Source organism: Bos grunniens, chromosome 21 (genome assembly GCF_055505025.1).
Source record: "Bos grunniens cultivar Pamir isolate PY7600 chromosome 21, Bosgru_T2T1.0, whole genome shotgun sequence".
NCBI lineage: Eukaryota > Metazoa > Chordata > Mammalia > Artiodactyla > Bovidae > Bos > Bos grunniens.
In genome coordinates this window covers 35,299,091-35,317,431 of record NC_141185.1, presented here as the reverse complement: position 1 = coordinate 35,317,431, position 18,341 = coordinate 35,299,091, and the positions used below count along the sequence as shown (strand labels likewise).

Sequence of the window (18,341 nt, the reverse complement as noted above, 5' to 3'; positions counted from 1 at the left end):
CCGGAAGTAATGCAAGATACTATATGTGTCCCTCAGCTCTATTCCTACCTCCATTCCTGCTTTAATTTTCTCCAGGGCTCATATCATCAACATATTTAACTTACTTCTGTGCCTTTCTCCCCATAAGAAGCTCTGTAAGGACAGGGAATTATGTCCATGGTGTCCAGCACCCAAAACAGTGCCTAGAATACTAGAAGTACTGCATAAACTTTTGTGGCAGGAGTGGATGAAATAAAGAAGATATTTGGATTCTTTCCTCCAAAATCTGAGGGTTTTAATCACCAAAGACATGATTGCTGCAGCATAGCTGGATTCTTTTGACCTAGTCAGAACATCTCAGAAAAAGATCTCACAAGACAACCCATTTCTTAGGTCATAAAGCAGGGCTTCTAGAAACCCAAGCTATTACCATGACATCTGAAAGTCCCCACATGAGCTGAAAATGGACAGAATCTCCGGAGTGGAGGTTTAGGCAGCCTTTCACCAAACAAGGACCACATGCGCCTCACTCCCTCTCCCTTCCAGAGACCTGCCCATGCGGCCCACACCAGTACCTGAGGTATGAAACCAGGCAGGAGGATGGGAAATTCCTTCCAATAGCTTCAGAAACAAAATTTCCTGAGTCTCATGTGAGCAAGATGATCAAATCCTGGACCCACTTCTACCCATGGAAGTAGCCACAATTCATTTAAAGAAAAAGTAAAAAAAAACACAGTTCAAGTTCAAATTCTCAGCTTTCCAAACATGGCCATGACCTGATAAGATAAATTTATTCAGGTTGTTTAAAAAAAAAAATCATTGAATGTTATTACTCATTTGCCAAACTATTTCTTGGTGGAACTTTAAAAATCTGCATTTTATTTCATTTTTGGCATGGGGAAAATAATCTCTATTGACAGTGATAAGCCTTGTTCATTCATTCATTCCGTGGACTCTCAAAGAGTAATTAATACTCAAAAAGTAACAGTAAGAGAAATTATCAGCTTGAAGAGAATGTGTAACAATATTTTACACACTAAAACACTTTTGTACAATTTACACCTAAGTTTTTAGAATTCACATTCTAAAGATACTGGGATCTAACAATTCATGAAAGAATGGCAAAGTTTCCAAATCTCCAAAAGAAGAGTTGTTCTTATACCCTCAACCATACTTTTCAAAATTTCCACAAAGACTCTATTCAAATACACTCTGGTAAAAAGGTTTGTGTCAAGTATTTTTTGTTTTTGTTTAATAAGTACTACTCTATAGTCAGCCCACCAGCCAGCCAGTATATATTATGTGTTAAACACTAGGCGTGGGGAATACTGAAAGTCAGATATGCCTTCACTGTGAGTTATTGGATAGACTCACCAGCAAAATGCAAAGGACAGACTGGGTGACAGCTAAGATCGTTTCCAGCAAATTTGTTTTGTTTTGATTTCAGAACAACTTCAAATGACTATAAAACTTTACAAGACATCGAGTTAAGAAAGGTAGCAATGAAAAATTGAAATCTCTAAATTAGGAGTTTGAGATTAGCAGATACAAAGTATTCTATATCAAATAAACAACAAGGTCCTACTAATAGCAAAGGGAACTATATTCAACAGTGTGATAAACCATAATGGAAAAGAATATGAAAAAGAATATATATTTAACAGAATCACTTTGCTGTACACAAGAAATGAACATGACATTGTAAATCAGCTACACATCAATTAAAAAAAATTTAAGTGAAATTTTATGATAGTTTGGTAAGCAGAGGATTCTTGATCACTGGTTTTTAACATTTGATGTTGTAAAACTTAAACATTGTCTTCCTATCTTATTTCCTAGAGACGTTTTTCCTCTTAATTTCATTTGCAGATCACCTGAGTTTTTTGCTTTTCCATTTTCCTACTTTATTCTCAAGGCAAAAGAGAGAAAAGCTGCACAAATTATACCAAACTATGCAATAAATGATTAAACTACATTTTCCCCCCAAACCTAAGCCCCCAAATGTCATGTTCTACATATCACAGAGCATAATCAAATGCATAGAAAAGCTTCTCTTTCTTCAGTGAAACAGAAAGCCAACAAGCCCAATCCCACTCACTAAGGAAGGTGGCATAGCCACAGTGCCACATACTGTTTGAGAACTCACTCCAACTTCGCATTGATCCTCAACTACACAGAGCAGCTTTCCCAGTCCCACTGGTTTCTATAAAGCACCGGCATGCAGCCTTTTCATGCAAAACTATATCACACACACAAAAAACTTGCTTCTAGAACCAAATCAAAATACTACATATTTGTACATAAAAAGCATTAAATTTAAGCAACTGTGACTGCCACTGTATGAGTTACAAATCACTTGAGGCCATTATTTATCTTTTCTGAAAGAGTGGCACTCTCCAGAGACAAATGCTGTTCTAATAGGCCATCCCCACCTTCCACAGTAGTCTAACTTTAGCTGTGTTTTAACTCAAAAACACCTGAAGGGTACAAAACCCAAATGCTCCCAACAGTGGCTCACTGAGCTTTGGGGGAACAGGGAATAGGTCTTCAGAGTTTCAAAAGCACACTGAGAGAGTCTAAAATAGTCTCTGTGTCCTTGTAGGACTCATTGGCATAATCCATCCCAGCTCCAAATGCACTCCTGAAATTCTGAATTCTCACCATAGAGACTTTTAGCCAAGGCAGTCGTCACAAAGAGTTGTTACATTTGGCTCACTTTGATGGATATTCTCCCTTAGACCTGAAGAGAGATTTATGGACAACTTCAAAATGGCCTGGAATTAGACACAGATAAAAAAACAAAAACAATCTGGCCTTCATTTTCACTTCAATAAAATGATTCTCCAGTAAACTTGTTCAGGCAATTAAAATCAATTTCAATTTCCACTTCCTAGGCCTTTCTATTCTTTGTTCTTAAGAGAAAAAAGGACAGTAAGTAAACAGAACCTGAATTTTAAATCTGACTTCAAATTGCTTGAGGCTACTTCACACGTAAGTAAATAAATACGTATGGCATAAACTAATAAATATCTCATATGTACACAAATCATGTTTTTATAGAGCATTCACCTACCTTTAACTCAGCCTTTTCGTTAGGACCGCACTTTATGGAAAACTCCGCACATACAGCACCTTTCCTCTAGTCCTTCAAGGTCCTTATGAAGGAACAGAATTTTCTAAACAGGAAACAAAGTGTCGTAAGGCGGGGCCATTTTCCTCAGTGACACCAGAACCCAAAATTCCTAACATTCCCTAGCAGTAAGTTCAAAGCTTGCTTCGTCATATACCACATGCTCTCCATATGGAGATGGGTCTGTTCAGTGAATTGCACATAAATTAAAAAACATTTTTTTTTCAATTTATTCAAAAGGACAAATACAAAAGAAAATAAAATTCTGCCATGACCCTGTGAAACCTACCTTTCCACTTCATACTCCTGACTTGCCCGTATTCTAAAACTATCTTCAGCAATGTCGATGAGATGACTCAGCTAGACCACCTGACTTTGCAAATCCATGAATCGAAACACAACAGGTCACCAAGAGCAGATATTTAAATCACTTTGCTGTGACAGATTGAATGTTGAGAAAAAACACAAACAAGGCTCCATGGAAAATGAGTTTTCCCATAAAGACAAAAACTTACTTAGAACTCAAAATCTACTTCCCAGCAAAGAAACCTGTATTTCACTCAGGGCCCTGAAACTGTGGGTGAATTCCTGGCCCCACTCTTCACCCGAACCCCAGAGTGATGATGAAGCACCTGACTGGTGATGTGAGCCTTGAACCAAGCTTCCTCCATGATGACACCCGAGGCTTTCAGGTGCTTTGTTACTTTTGGCAAACACTCAAGCATGTTACATAAGGCTTCTCCTCTCCTGTACACATGCTCACCTCAGAAAGCCCTTTTGAAGGCTTACTTCCTTTTCTTATGATGGAAACTCTCCTTCATGCCTGGGAAATAAGTCAGTGTTATTCATTATCCAAGACAAGCCGCAGTGACTGAGAATGGTGAACAAAGCACAAGCCACTGAGTTCAGCTCAACAGAGTGAGACAAAATAAAGATTTTCCTGAGGACCCAGAACTGCAAAATCCAGTGGTTTTAACTAGCCATCTCTCAGAGATTCATATACTATTCAGTGATGGAAAATTATTTTTAATTTTATTGACGTATAATTGTCTTACAACGTTGTGTTCATTTCTGCTGTACAGCAAAGTGATTCAGTTAAACAAATATATATTCTTTTTCATATTCTTTTCCATTATGGCTTATGCAGGATATTAAATATAGTCCCCTGTAATATACAGTAGGACTTTGCTGTTTATCCATTCTCTGTGCAATAGTTTGCATCTGCTAATCCCAAACTAATGGAAAAACTGTAGTCCCAGGCTGCAAGCAACATTATGCAGCTTTGACAACTGCAGGGTGCTTTCTTGTAGGATTTGATTCAACTAACTACAAGATGAAAGAAAGTTATTTCTAAACTGCATGGTCAAGCAATCAATCTGACTCTGGGTTCAGAAATTAGTGGGGCACATTTAAGCCATTATTGAATTCCACAGGCCAAGCAAGCTTTTCTCCAGATAACTGAAATCTTTCAAAGTTAACATGTTAATGAGTTACTACTGTGTTTTGAATTTCCCTACTGTGACCAGAAAAAATAGTGGATTCTGGGCATAGTTTGTTATTATATCATGGGGCTACGGCAACCACTCACCCTGCGTCTACATCCATTTTTCCCTTTTTGAGAGCCATTCCACTAGAGAAAGAAAACTGCTAATTTTGCTTGCTGCTGCTGCTGCTGCTAAGTCGCTTCAGTCGTGTCCGACTCTATGTGACCCCATAGACCCTAAAATGTACCTGTCTGGCATTTCAGGCAGTGTTTATAGCTTCTAAGCTTCAATTAATCATAAATTTTGGACATCGGTGACTGTTTTATGAGGGGGGAACTACTACATAAACATCTAGGTTCAAATTCTGGTTTTGCTATTTATTAGCTTTGAGATTTGGAGCATTCACTCACACATAATACAACAAAGTTTCAAAAGTTGACTAAAATAGGGAGCTGATTTACAAAGACACCAGTGATTCCATATATGTGGCAAGAAAAATGAGCCTAGAGCAACAATGGTCAAGTTATTTGGTTTTAGGACCCCTTTATATTCTTAGAGATTATTGAAGATTCTAAAGACCTTACCTTAGAAAATTTCAGGGAATATAAGGACATACACACCTATTCCAGGAGCCAAAAGGTAGCCTCTAGAAAACTCCAATAAATACATAAGAAAATAAAAGTAAAAGAGGTAAAGAATGTCTTAGTACTGTAATGAAAACTGTTTTGACTTCACAGATCCCTTCAGAGGGTCTTAGGAGCCCTCAGGCATTCCCAGATTACACTTTGAGAACTACTGGCCTTGAATATCTTAACATACTGAAATCAGGGAAGCTGTCAGAGACCACTAGAATCATATCAAAAGGATCCAGGAGCCAGCACAAAGGGACTCCTACTAGCCAAAGATGGGACAATTTTAGTGTCAGGAATAAACGCAATATGTTAAAACACCAGTATTTTGAATTCATGAATTCTTCATGAATTACATATCTGTTTCTCTTAGATTCTCTCAATGGTTACCTTTTATGAACATTACTAATTAGTTGGCTAATGGAGCCAAGAACAGTTGACCCTTGAACAACACAGGTTTGAACTGTACAGGTTCACGTATATGTGGATTTCTTTCAGTAGTATATAATACAGTGCTACACAAGCTGCTGTTAGTTGAACCCACTGATGGGAAGAGCTGGACTATGAGCTATATGTAAATTTTCAGCTACATGAAGGGTCAGCCCCCCTAACTCCCAAGCTGTTCAAGAGTGCACTAACTAAAAACTGGTAAATAAAGGGAAAAGAATTGGGCGTTATTTCCTGCCTTTCCCATATAAATTGTACCCAAGGAGAACCAAGTAGCTGATAAGCAGAGGTTTCTCTTTATCAGAGCAGGCCAGCTAATAAATGAAGAAATGATGGAAATGAAGATTTTGAAAAGAGTCGGACACAACTGAGCGACTGAACTGAACCGAACTGAATGAATTGATTAGGCAGTAAGGATCCCCATTAACTGTTCACATCTCTTTCTCACTCACACACCCACCCACACAGGGAACTTGTGTTAAATGCCTCCTGATCAGAGTACACAACACACCCACAGTATTCCTGACCAAAAACACTGGAAACAGAATTTGAGCTAGACTCTACATATGACTATCAATTCCCAAGAAGTACAGTAGCTAGAAGAATGTGTCAAATACAGAAACATTTAACTCCATGGGGTGTTATTGGCAAAAAGCCAGCCTATGAACCGGAATAAATGTTCTGGTTTGGCAAAAAATAAATTGCAAGGAATTTTTTAAAAAATAGTGAAGGGTGAACATACAGACTAAAGGGACTGAAGCAACATGTCAATCAATTGCAATGTATGGACTTTATCTGGATCCTGATACAAAAAAAACTGAAAAGAAAAATAATGAAGAAAATAGATAAATCTGAGCACTGACTGGATAGTCCATATTTGATTATATTATAGAAGTTCTTAAAGTATGATAATAATATGACAGTATTAAAAGAAAAAAAGAATCTTTCAGAGATGTATGTAGAAATACTTACTAGTAAAATAATAGGATGTAAGGGATTTGCTTCTAAATAGTCCAGAGTGAGGAAGAAGAGGTTGAGATCTAAATGAAGCGACATGGCTATAAACTGACCATTGTTGAAGCTGGGAGAAAGGCACATAGGGTCCATTGTAATGTGCTATTTCTGTATATCTTTGAAACTTTCCACACCAAAAGCTAGAAGCAGTCATGAAAATGCTGCTTGTTTTCTCCATCAAGTCTGTGAGCTGGGAAGGCAGGACTTCTCTGCCACCCAGCACTTAGCAGCCTGGAGCCTGCAGCATGTGTTGGGGGTACCCCACTGCCCCAGTCGCCAGCTGACCTGTGACAGGGCAGGTTCAGCAAAGAAGCTCTGAGCCCGCTGTCTCTGAATCTGAGGCATCTTTCCAACAGAGCAGGAAACAACACTGCATTTACAGTGTGATCCTAACTGAGAAACAAACAATAACTCAACACAGAAAAAGGTAAAAAATACACATGAAAACAGTAAGTTTTTTTCCTTCTCCTGGGTATAGGAACTATGGGAGTATGCTTTTCCTTGCTTCCATTTCTCTGAATTTTCCAAATTTTCTGCAATTATTAGTTTGAATGTGGGAGGAAACCTAATAAACTGTTTTTCAATCATCTATAATAGAAAAACTCTATAGATGGCTGTTTTTCAATAGTAAGAATATTTTATTTGTCATATTCCTGTGATCCTGTCCACAGCTCAGATAAAGGAAAAATGTTATAATAATGAAGAAAATATTTTAAACTATCATTGAGGGATTTCTTTTTTTAAGCTAAATTACCCACTCCAGTACTCTTGCCTGGAAAATCCCATGGACGGAGGAGTCTGGTGGGCTGCAGTCCATGGGGTCACTAGGAGTCGAACACGACTGAGCGACTTCACTTTCACTTTTCACTTTCATGCATTGGAGGAGGAAATGGCAACCCACTCCAATATCCATCCCACTCCAATATCCAACCCACTCCACTCCATCCCTGGAGAATCCCAGGGATGGCGGAGCCTGGTGGGCTACCGTCTATGGGGTTGCATAGAGTCGGACACGACTGAAGCAACTTAGCAGCAGCAGAATGAAACAACAGAAAAATGCCCTTTTTTATATTTGGGAAAGGGGAGATACCCTTCATTATCTTTTCCTCTGTAAAATAAAGGAGAGATGCTATTTTTTAAAAAAAATCACACCTGGACAACCTATCCCAAGAAAATTTCTTGAGATTCTTCTAAAACCTCAGTTTCAGCACAGGAAGCTGGGGGCAAACAGGGCTGTCTGGGACCTAATGAAAGGCCTTCTGTCCAAATGCTGGACTAATCTGGAGATATACACCTGTAATTATCTGTGTATCCGTATATCCCACCACCACCCTCCCCTGCCCCACCCACCCCACTCTTTTCCATCAGTTCAAAGAGGCGAAAGGAAGAGGCAGTGTCATGCCAAGATTCCACACCTGGTAACACCATATTCTCTAAGGGAAGCTGTGTCTCACAAACAAAAACCGATTTTTTTTCTTTTCTAGACCAAATGTGCCTTTCAGATAATGATTCTTTAAAAAGTAGGCAAGACCTTTGAATCCTAGGCCTGCTTCAATCATTTCATTTTGAAAATAAATGAAAGAATATGTGCACCCGTATCTATTAATAATTGAACATGAAAAACGGTGGAAAATTGGCATAGATAATTGTTATGTTTTCCATACGGGTCTAATTAAACTTGATTTAGAATGCACACTGCCTTTTTTTTTAACCCTGCTATTAAATAAACAAACAACAACAAGAAAAAAAGGCTGAAACTGCCACTTCTCTTGTGCTTTATATATACTGTGGGAGGCTGTACTCAAAGCAAGGGAAAAAGTTAAAATGACTCAACATATAGCTCTGTAACCTTGAAATTAAGAGCGTGAGCCTTCGACTAGATTGCCAAGGTGAAAATCATCAATCTGTCATGTATCAGCTGGGTGACTTTGAGTAAGCTGTTTAACCTCTCTGTGCAGCATGGGTTCCTCTTGTATAAAATAAACAGTGGGGATGTCACAGAGCTGTACTGAGATGTTCTGAGATGAGAAATGGAAAAATACTTAGGACAGTGCCTAACATATACATGCTCTATAAATGCCACCTGCTATTGCTGTTATGACCTAATACACCTTTTTTTTTAATATATAATTCTCTCATCCCCTCTTATCCCTTTTTCATCCAAGAAACAATAATTTTACAAAATTCCAATTCTTTAGCCTCATCAGTGAATACTGTAATCTATTTTAAACCTGGACTCTTCTATTTTCCCCAGAGCAGAAATTAACATTTTCTCTAGGAAAGAAAACAAAAAAGCAAAAATAAGGATGGAATTAGATTTCTCTTTACTTTGTCCCAGTCATGAGTGGTAGCAGATTCCTAACTCCCTGAAACTCGGCAATACCTAGAATTAAAAAGAGTAACTCCCTAATCCCCACAAATTTCTCTGATTTGGGGATCTAGTTTCCAATTCTACTAATTTTCTCATGGCTTTTCTGAGAAAAGAAGTCACTCAGGCAATCCATGACAATAAGAATGATGGGGGGAAATTTACATGATTCTAGAGAAAGGAACACGAATCTTAACAATATTCACATGTCATACACAGTACTGGGCTTCCCTCATGGCTCAGCTCACACAGAATCCACCTGCAATGCGAGAGACCTGGGTTCGATCCTTGGGTTCCCTGGAAAAGGGAACACCTAACCACTCCAGTACTCTGGCCTGGATAATTTCATGGACTGTATAGTCCATTGGGTCTCAAAGAGTCAGACACGACTGCGTGACTTTCACTATACACAGAATTTACTCAAAAGAAAATTATAGTGTGCTGTACTAAAAGGGAGACTCCTGGATTGTGAAATAGGACATGAAAAAAGGAAAAGAAAAAAAAAAAAGCTCCAAGATCATTATATTCCAGGCTACAAGAGTGGGAAAGGGTAGACGGAATGAGATTCACACATGCTTTAGTCTCTAAAAACATGGGAACTGGAATGGGAGCTAAAAGCAAAGTTAGTAAGTCTTACATTGAAGAGAAATTGGTAGATAAAGGAGATAAAGAAATCTGAGGTAAGTGCTGCCTGGATGTACAGTGTATAGTGCTGAGTAAGCAATAAAAGGATGATTAGCATATAATAGGAAATAGTCCAGTAACTGGACTTTCCTGGTGGTTCAGATGGTAAAGAATCTGCCTGCAATGCGAGAGACCCAGGTTTGATCCCTGGTTTGGGAAGATCCCCTGGAGAAGGGAATGGCTATCCACTCCCATCGTATTGTTGCCTGAAGAATTCCATGGACAGAGGAGTCTGGCAGGCTATATATAGTCCATGGAGTCACAAAGCACAGTCAATGGCCTAGATATCTCTGATTGTATATATCTGCACCCATGCTGAAGTGCATGTAATTAAACAAATCTTTTATTCACTAGAATTCTCAGAAAATAGGGAATACATATTTGTGCTCATTGTTTAGGTATAAAAGTTAGGACTCTTCTTTGTCCCATCATTGCCCCATGTGGGCAGAACTTTGATATTCAAGAGAGAAAGATTACAAAAGAGTAGAATCAGTAAAGCTGGGAAAGACCACAGACATCAAACCGTAACCTTTTGAGTCTTCACAAAAGCCTATGTGATAGGATGCGGTTTCCTGGGGAAACTGGGATGGGAGGAAGTATTGTACTCAGAACACATGTGAGTGTGAGTGACAGAGAACATCAAGACACAGGTGCTCAGTGGTAGAGAAAGGTATGAGCAAGAAGACACAGGGAGGGGTGCAATCACAAGAGGCTCTGGGTTGAGCCAAGTTTAACTAAACATCTCCAAAGGGCAGAGAAAACCAGTTGGTACTCAGTCACCAAGATAACAGGTTGATGGTATAAGGAAAGGATGCAAGTGCATTAAAAGATCAAGATTCCACGGGGACCTAAAAATTATGGGTGGCCCTAGGCCATCATGCAACTCATGACTTACTAGGCTCTAAGGAATCCCCAGCAGGGCAACAGGGAGCAGGAGGACTTAAACTGGACCTAGTTGCTTCTCCCAGGGCTTGGATCACAGCAGACAGCTGAGCAGGAGCAGACAGACAGCATGGCAATTGAGATTTCCGACCGTGAACCCAAACTGTGTGGGTCTGAACCTCAGCTTGCCATCCACCAGCTCAAACTCAGGGCTTGTTCTGTCGGCTCAGATATCCGACCCTGAACTTTCACTCTTAGTGTGTGTCACTAGCAGGTCTTCTCCCCGAGTAAAGAAACAAGGGATTTCTCGACAACATACATCCCCATGATGCTCTGCCCCCACGTCAATAGTTTCAGAAAACACATTCTTCCCCTGATCTTTGGATGGATTCCTTTCTGCTTTGTCATCACTGTGCTGCTTTTTTTAAATATATATATTACTGTTTTATTCTCACATCCTTCCTGCAGTGTACAAAGGCAGGACTCCCAGAAGTTCTCCATACATCGCAGATCGCTGCCCCTGCCAGGGGCTCCTTACTTGTTTCACACAACTAATGCTGAGTGCCCAATCCCAGGCCCCGGAAGTGATGACCTAGAGCCTGAGTTCCCACGGGACCTAGAGGCCTCTCTGAACCCAGGGTCTTCTCTCTTTTTCAAATGCATTGTCAAGTTGTGACCTTTAATATTATGGGAAGTGGAAGTGTGAACGGCTCACTCGTGTCTGACTCTGAGTGACCCCATGGACTGTTGCTCGCCAGGCTCCACTGTCCATAGGATTCTCCATGCAAGAATACTGGAGTGGGTTGCCATTTCCTTCTTCAGGGGATCTTCCCAACCCATGGATTGAATCTGTGTCTCCACATTCCAGGCAGATTCATCTGAGCCACCAGAGAAGCTCTCATTATCCCTAGATTCCCACTCCATATTGGTTTCCCAAGTACTGACCCAGAATTTGATTTAAAGGAGCAAACACAGTGGCTGACCATCCAACAGGAGCAATGTGGTGAAATATTAGGGGTCAAACTGCTAAATTTATGCTCCTCTGACATCGTCACCCAAGGTTAGGGCGCCCTGCAGACACTATCCCTTCCTCCTGTTTTTCTACGTTCTTCCCTCAAGAGTGATTTTTCAGAGTCACATACCTTGGTCTGGTAGGAAAATCCTAGTTTCAGTGTCCAGAGAGCTTCATCCTCATCCCACTAAGTCAATAAAAATGGTATGGCCCCAGGGACAGTCACCAACCTTTTCTAGGCCTGTTTCCTTCTATATAATATTTTGGAGGCTGAAAGCTATTTCCTGCCAGCTGTAACACCCTGTGATTCTAAAGTCTCTGTTTATGGTTTGGCCTCAGTAGACAGAATTACCATGACATGAAAATCCTGAGGTTCAATTCATGTAGGAGATAAGTTCTTACTTGATAAGCTTCTTTAATGTGGGATCTTTCTGACCCAGCCACCTAGACCCAATAAGAATAGCTACCACTGATAGCCTACCCTGTGCCAGGCAGTGTTCTTGGCAGTTTACAAGCTCAATCAAGGCTCTCCTAAAGGATCTTAAGAAGGAAAGGGCTCCTTGGCTACAATTTAACTCAGCTCCCTTCTGCTCTGTTGAGCTCAAGAAGTAATGCTTGGTAGACTTACACCTCATCTCCCACTTCATAAGCTTTACAATATGGTTTTTCCAGTAGTCATATATGATGTGAGAGTTGGACCATAAAGAAGGCTGAGAGCCAAAGAATTGATGTTTTTGAACTATGGTGCTTCGAACTGTGGAGAAGACTCTTGAGAGTCCCTTGGACAGCAAGGAGATCAAACCAGTCCATCCTAAAGGAAATAAATTCTGAATATTCGTTGGAAGGACTGATGCTGAAGCTCCAATACAATGTGAAGAACTGACTCACTGGAAAAGACCCTGACGCTAGGAAAGAGGAGAAGGGGACGACAGAGGATGAGATGGTTAGATGGCATCACCAACTCAATGGACATGAGTTTGAGCAAACTCTGGGAGATAGCAAAGAACAGGGAAGCCTCGTATGCTGTGGTTCATGGAGTCACAAAGAGTCAGACACAACTCAGCGACTGAACACTGCCACTACCACCTAGCAAAGATGTACACAGAGGTACAGGAGAAATTAATAAGTCACAAGAAGACTTCTCTTGAGAATGAACTAAGCCTGTCGAAAGAAAAAAAAAAATTCTAAAGAACAAAGCAGGTGGTTTCGCTATTTTGAGAGCAAGAAAAAATGATCAAGGCAAGGCTGAAGCTATTGCTTGGGTAAAACAGTACAAAACAGCAGATGTCAAGGACATGCAGAGCTCATCAGCAATGCTTTGTTCTCTCTTTTGGAGGAAAATGAAGCAATCCTTAAAGGCCTGAAGTCCCAGACAGTAGAACCCAATTCTCCAGACTCTTGAATACACCAGGATCTAAAGGAACTTGCAGACTGTTAAGACTTGAGTTGGATAAAGTGATTCTTGTTTTGCAAACAGTTTGAGGGAAAAAAAAAAAAATCCAAGATCTCTCACAAACGTAACAGTCTATAAATCAGTGGAAAAGCTAACTTATTAAGATACAAAAACAAGAGACACAAAGGAGTCAGAGAAAAGAAAGAGCTAGCATCCTATTGTACTTGACTTTGGCCTCACTGGCAGGGAAATAATGGATGAAAGATGAAGGAAAGCAAAGAGGAGCATTGGGACGGGACAAAGTACGGGAAAGAGTAGGGATGAATAAACAGGTTCCTTGGGAAAGAATAAGGAAATAGACCTTCAGAGAGCAGAGTGGTGGCTGGCTGGCAGCAGAGTTTCTCTGGGCTGGAAAACACTTCACTCCGCAACAGGGCTCTGAGGGATAGGGGACTTCTGGTATTAGTCCTCAGCCTGCAAACATGGACCCTCCTGCCCCGTGCTCCATCATTTACCTAATCTTTTCAGAGTCAGTGATGAAGAGATGCTGTATCTGAAAGCCTACATGCTTCAGTTTTTTTTTGTTTTTTTTTTTTTTTAACACTCTAGACTTCTTGCATCCTGATTACTTAGGGGATTTTTATCAAAACCTTTGGTTGTTTCAAGATTGTCGGATTAAGCATCTTATTAACCCCAAACCCAAGCACTTTATTTTTCCCCTGCTTGGTGAGCCTTCCAAACCCTTTTCCCTCTTAAGTATCAGCAACACTGGCTCCGATGATTTACCATTCAGAGAAGTATCTTTCTGAGCTCTCAGATTACTGCTTTAAACTACCGACTGGTGGGCTTGCACGACTTCACTTAACTGCCAAACCACGACACACATTACAAATGATGACAGATGTTTCTGACATAGCTTCCTACTTACACTTACCCTCCCTGCAAAGCAGAGAAAGCCACAGGGATCAAGTTAAACTTGACCTCTTAAAAAGTTTTGAGTACACCCTCAGTCACCTTCAGAAGCAACACGACTATGGAAGGCAAGCGAGCACCAAATCATTCCGGCAATTTGATGAGTTCAAGAGGTTTAAATGAGTTACATTTTCTGTACTAAAACAAAGTGACTGAAGACACAGTTTTACTAATATCACTCTTTGGCCATATTGCAAAAACAGCCGTAGACTCCAAACTGCTTCAATATACTCTTTCAGAAGAATTTCCATTGAAATCAAAGGGAAGGAGATGAAGAGGAAATGGATAACCTCCTCTTATTAAACAGCAACCCAATTACAAATTATGCTGAACCCTGGCCCAGATCTTCCTTTCCTCTCTTAGTTCTGCAATGAGCAGGAGAGATCTGAATATCCAAAATCCATCTGGCTTTCCTGGTGGCTCAGATAATAAAGTGTCTGCCTGCAATGCGGGAGACCCGGGTTCAATCCTTGGGTCAGGAAGATTCCCTGGAGAAGGAAATGGCAACCCACTGCAGTACTCTTGCCTGTAAAATTCCATGGATGGAGGAGCCTGGTAGGCTACAGCCCACAAGGTCATGAAGAGTCTGACACTCTGATCTGTTCCCTTGCCTGCCTCACCTCCATCGAAACCTCTCCTGCACTCCCCTGACCCCATCACCCAGCATCCCTCCTCTGACTATAACATCCTCACTTAGGCTTCCTTATTAAAACCCCCTTCATTGTGATCAACCATTTGGGCCTCAACTGAGGTTTCATTTCACATCCCTCCTCACTCAACTTCCTTTCTAAAGGCCAACATCTCCAAAGAGCACATTTCATGACACTCTCATCCAGTGCCCTCAACTTACCTTGCTCAGCCTTTTGTCCTTCCTCTTCTGCCAAACCCCAGCCTTAGCAGATGCCTACAGTAGCTCTGTCTGTGCCCACAGCTGAGTACCTGGGCACTGGAGAAAGTCACCCAACATTCATGAGCACCAACCACAAACAAGTCCTCTATAATGCTGGGTGAACCCACCCACGCATTTGCCAACTCTTACTTGACTTTCACCCCTTCTGACATTGACACCATCATCACCACCTAACTGAGAAGTGAAACCCATGGACCAGTAACCTCCTGTTATCAGACTAACTTACCTCCAACCTCCAGCTTCTACCCTCCTGCTGCATCCAGTTTCCTCCTCTCATCCAAGGTCAACCTCTCTAGAGGCTTTAGATCCCACTCCATCTCACCTTCTCAGACTCGCATCATCAATTATCCCTTGTCTCTTCTCTCTCTCTCTATTCAGTCAACTTCTCCTTTTCAACCAGATCCTTCCCATCAACACTTCAACATACTCGAGTCCTATTTTTAAAGCATTCCACTCTCAACCTCAAATGTCTCTAGCTAGTGCCTTATTTCTTTGCTTCCTTCACAGGAAAAATAAAGATTGTTCTTCTTGGATATGTCCCATTTTTCCATCCCATTCATTTTTCAACCCATTCCAACCTGGCTTGGCTCCACCACTCCCTGAAACAGCTCCAGGCCAGATCAATAACGATCTCTTTGTTGCCGAATTCAAGTGAGAATTTTTTTTTTTTCATTCTTTATCTCATTTGATATCCTGACAGTATCTGGCTATGTTGATCAATCTCTCCCTGAAAGACGCCTTACTTTGGACTCTTCAGCCAATGCTCTTTTCCCTGCTGCCATGGCTTCCTTCTCTTTGCAAGCTTATCCTCCTCCACCTAGTCTTATAGGGTTCAGACTCTTCAAAGCTCAAACCTAGGTCCTACTTCCCTTTTCACTCTATAGAAGCAGCTAAAAGCCAACTACCCACAGGGACAAGCAAGTAGTATAATTAAGTGAAACAAAGTCGACTTTCACTTTCCTCTCAGGTCAACAATTTAAAACACAGCAAGACTTCTCTAGGGGTACAGAGGATATGAATCAGCCTGCCAATGCAGGGCACACAGGTTCAATCCCTAGTCCAGGAAGATGCCACACACCAGGGAGCAACTGAGCCCGAGCACCACAACTATTGAGCCGCTGTGCAGAACTGCTGAAGCCCGCACACCTAGAGCAAATGTTCCGTGACAAGAGATGCCACCACAGTGAGAAGCCTGTGCACCGCAAAGAAGAGTAGCCCCCACTCACACAACTAGAGAAAGCCCCTGCAGAGCAACAAAGACCCAGCACAACCAAAATTAAAAATGAATGCATAAATAATTAAAAATAAAAACAGCAGAACTGGCAGGGTAACTGGCAACAGACCCAAGGCATCAGGGTTAGATCACAGTAGAGAGAGGTACAGACTAGAATAAAGTGGAGAGCAGATACTCCTTCTATAACAATTACGTAGTTCAAGCCAAAATCCTGATCTACACATGAAAATTCACGATTTTTAAACCTTGGCAATTAAGATTTTTTTCTGGTGCAAATAAAAGAAATCCTGGGTTAGACCGAAGGCAGAATGCACTGGCTTATTAAACTGCAAAGCCTAGAGGTACAGCCGGCCACTGGGTTTAATCAACATGATCAGAACCAGTTTCTCTTCTGAATTTTTTATGTCCCTAATTCTCAGATGAGATCTACCCTATGGCAGCAAGAGCACTGCTAGATCTCCAGACCACATCTTGCCAGGTTTAAGCAGAAAACAACAAAGATTCTCTTCTGGAGCTTCCCCTATCCACCACCTCCCCCCCACACACCCCCATCCCTCAGTCTCAAAATCTCCTCTGATTGGGCCAGCTTGGATTACAAAACCATTCTTGAACCAATCACATGGCTAGACGATTTAGGAATGACCGGCTAGCCCTGAGTCATATAGTTTATTTGGAGTCAGGGGAAGAGCCTTATATAAGGCTAAGGTCTGAGGTTGGAGGACAAGGAATTTCTTAAAAGGAAATTAGGGTGCTGCCATCAAAAGAGAAAGTATATTTGGGGCAGCCAAAAAACCATAAACATGCTACAGCAACTTGTTCAAATATTTTAAAAACACTGCATAGGCCAAATAAAACAGGTTTGCTGGCTGAAGGTGGCTTGTCAACCTCCAGTTCCAATCCTCCTTTTCCGTTTCCTAGGTGATCTTATCCAAGCTCAGCCCTTCATCTACCATCTCTATACCCCAAATACCACATTTTTATCTCTGACTCACAAATTCAACTGCCTACTCAACATCTTCACTTGGATGCCTCAAACTCATCTCAAATTCAATTTGCCCAAAATGAAATTAATACTCTTCTCAGCCCCTACTCCCCTCCCATCCAAAACTGACCTTACTCAGAGTTCTTATTTGGGGTGGGGTTCAGAGGAGAAAGGAAAGGGAGGCAAGACCACTATGACTGAAGTACTGTTTGAAAGAAAAAACACAGTCTTTCAGGGAGCTGAACTGTAAGTCAACTGAAATTCTTCTGTTATTTCAAATATTTAAGAAAGACATTAGATATCTTTAATTCATCTAAATTTTCATTTTCCATATCTTTTCAACTTATTTTTAAAACAGATAGAAATAAAGTATCATCAGAAATACCAAAAGCAGGGACTTCACTAGTGTCCAGTGGTTAAGAATCCACCCACCAATGCAAAGGACACGGGTTCAATCCCCGGTCCGAGAAGATCCCACATGCTAAGAAGCAACTAAGTCCATGCACCACAGCCACTAAAGTCTGCACACCTAGAGCCTGGGAGCGGCAACAAGAGAAGCCACTGCCCTGAGGAGCCCGTGCACGACAAGGAAGAGAAGACCCACGCAACGGAACTAGAGAAAACCTGTGCAGCAATGAAGACCCAGCACACCCAAAATAAATATTCATCAATAAATCTTAAAGAAAAAAGGGGGGAAAGACTGTCCAGGGAACTTGGACAGTGCTTTTGTTTGCCTATGTGTTGGCACAGCTGTAGTTTTCTAGCAAACATATATGAGTCAACCTGACAACTGAAGAGGTTGCTAAGGCAAATTATGACCAAATTTCATCAAATATAAGAAATCACTGATTATGAGATGCATCATCATTTCACACATCACTATCAGTCATGTCCAACTCTTTGCAACCCCATGGACTATACAGTCCATGGAATTCTCCAGGTCACCATACTGGAGTGAGTAGCTGTTCTCTTTGCCAGGGAATCTTTCCAACCCAGGGATCAAACCCAGGTCTCCCACATTGCAGGCGGATTCTTTACCAGCTCAGCCACCAGGGAAGCCCGACATTAAACAAAAACGCCAAAATTAAACCATAATCTATAATGCACTGTAAAATACATTTTGTTTTCAGATAAAAATGTATGTCTTAGAATCTTTGAAAAACATTATCATAAGCCTCACTTTTCAGATAAGGGGTTCAGACACGTGACCAAAGTTATAAT

General features: G+C 40.9%; 1 protein-coding gene across 5 annotated transcripts in view; it reads right to left on the bottom strand.

Annotated features, from left to right (window-relative positions):
* Positions 1-18,341, bottom strand: part of STXBP6 (syntaxin binding protein 6) — a 278,917-nt gene that overhangs the window by 237,167 nt on the left and 23,409 nt on the right. The window contains exon 2 of one of the 5 annotated variants that reach the window (XM_086365243.1): positions 3,053-3,155. The exons of the other annotated variants lie outside the window; for them this stretch is intronic. The gene's annotated coding sequence lies outside the window, so the exon portion shown is untranslated. The remainder of the gene's footprint in view (positions 1-3,052; positions 3,156-18,341) is intronic. 5 annotated transcript variants of the gene reach the window in all.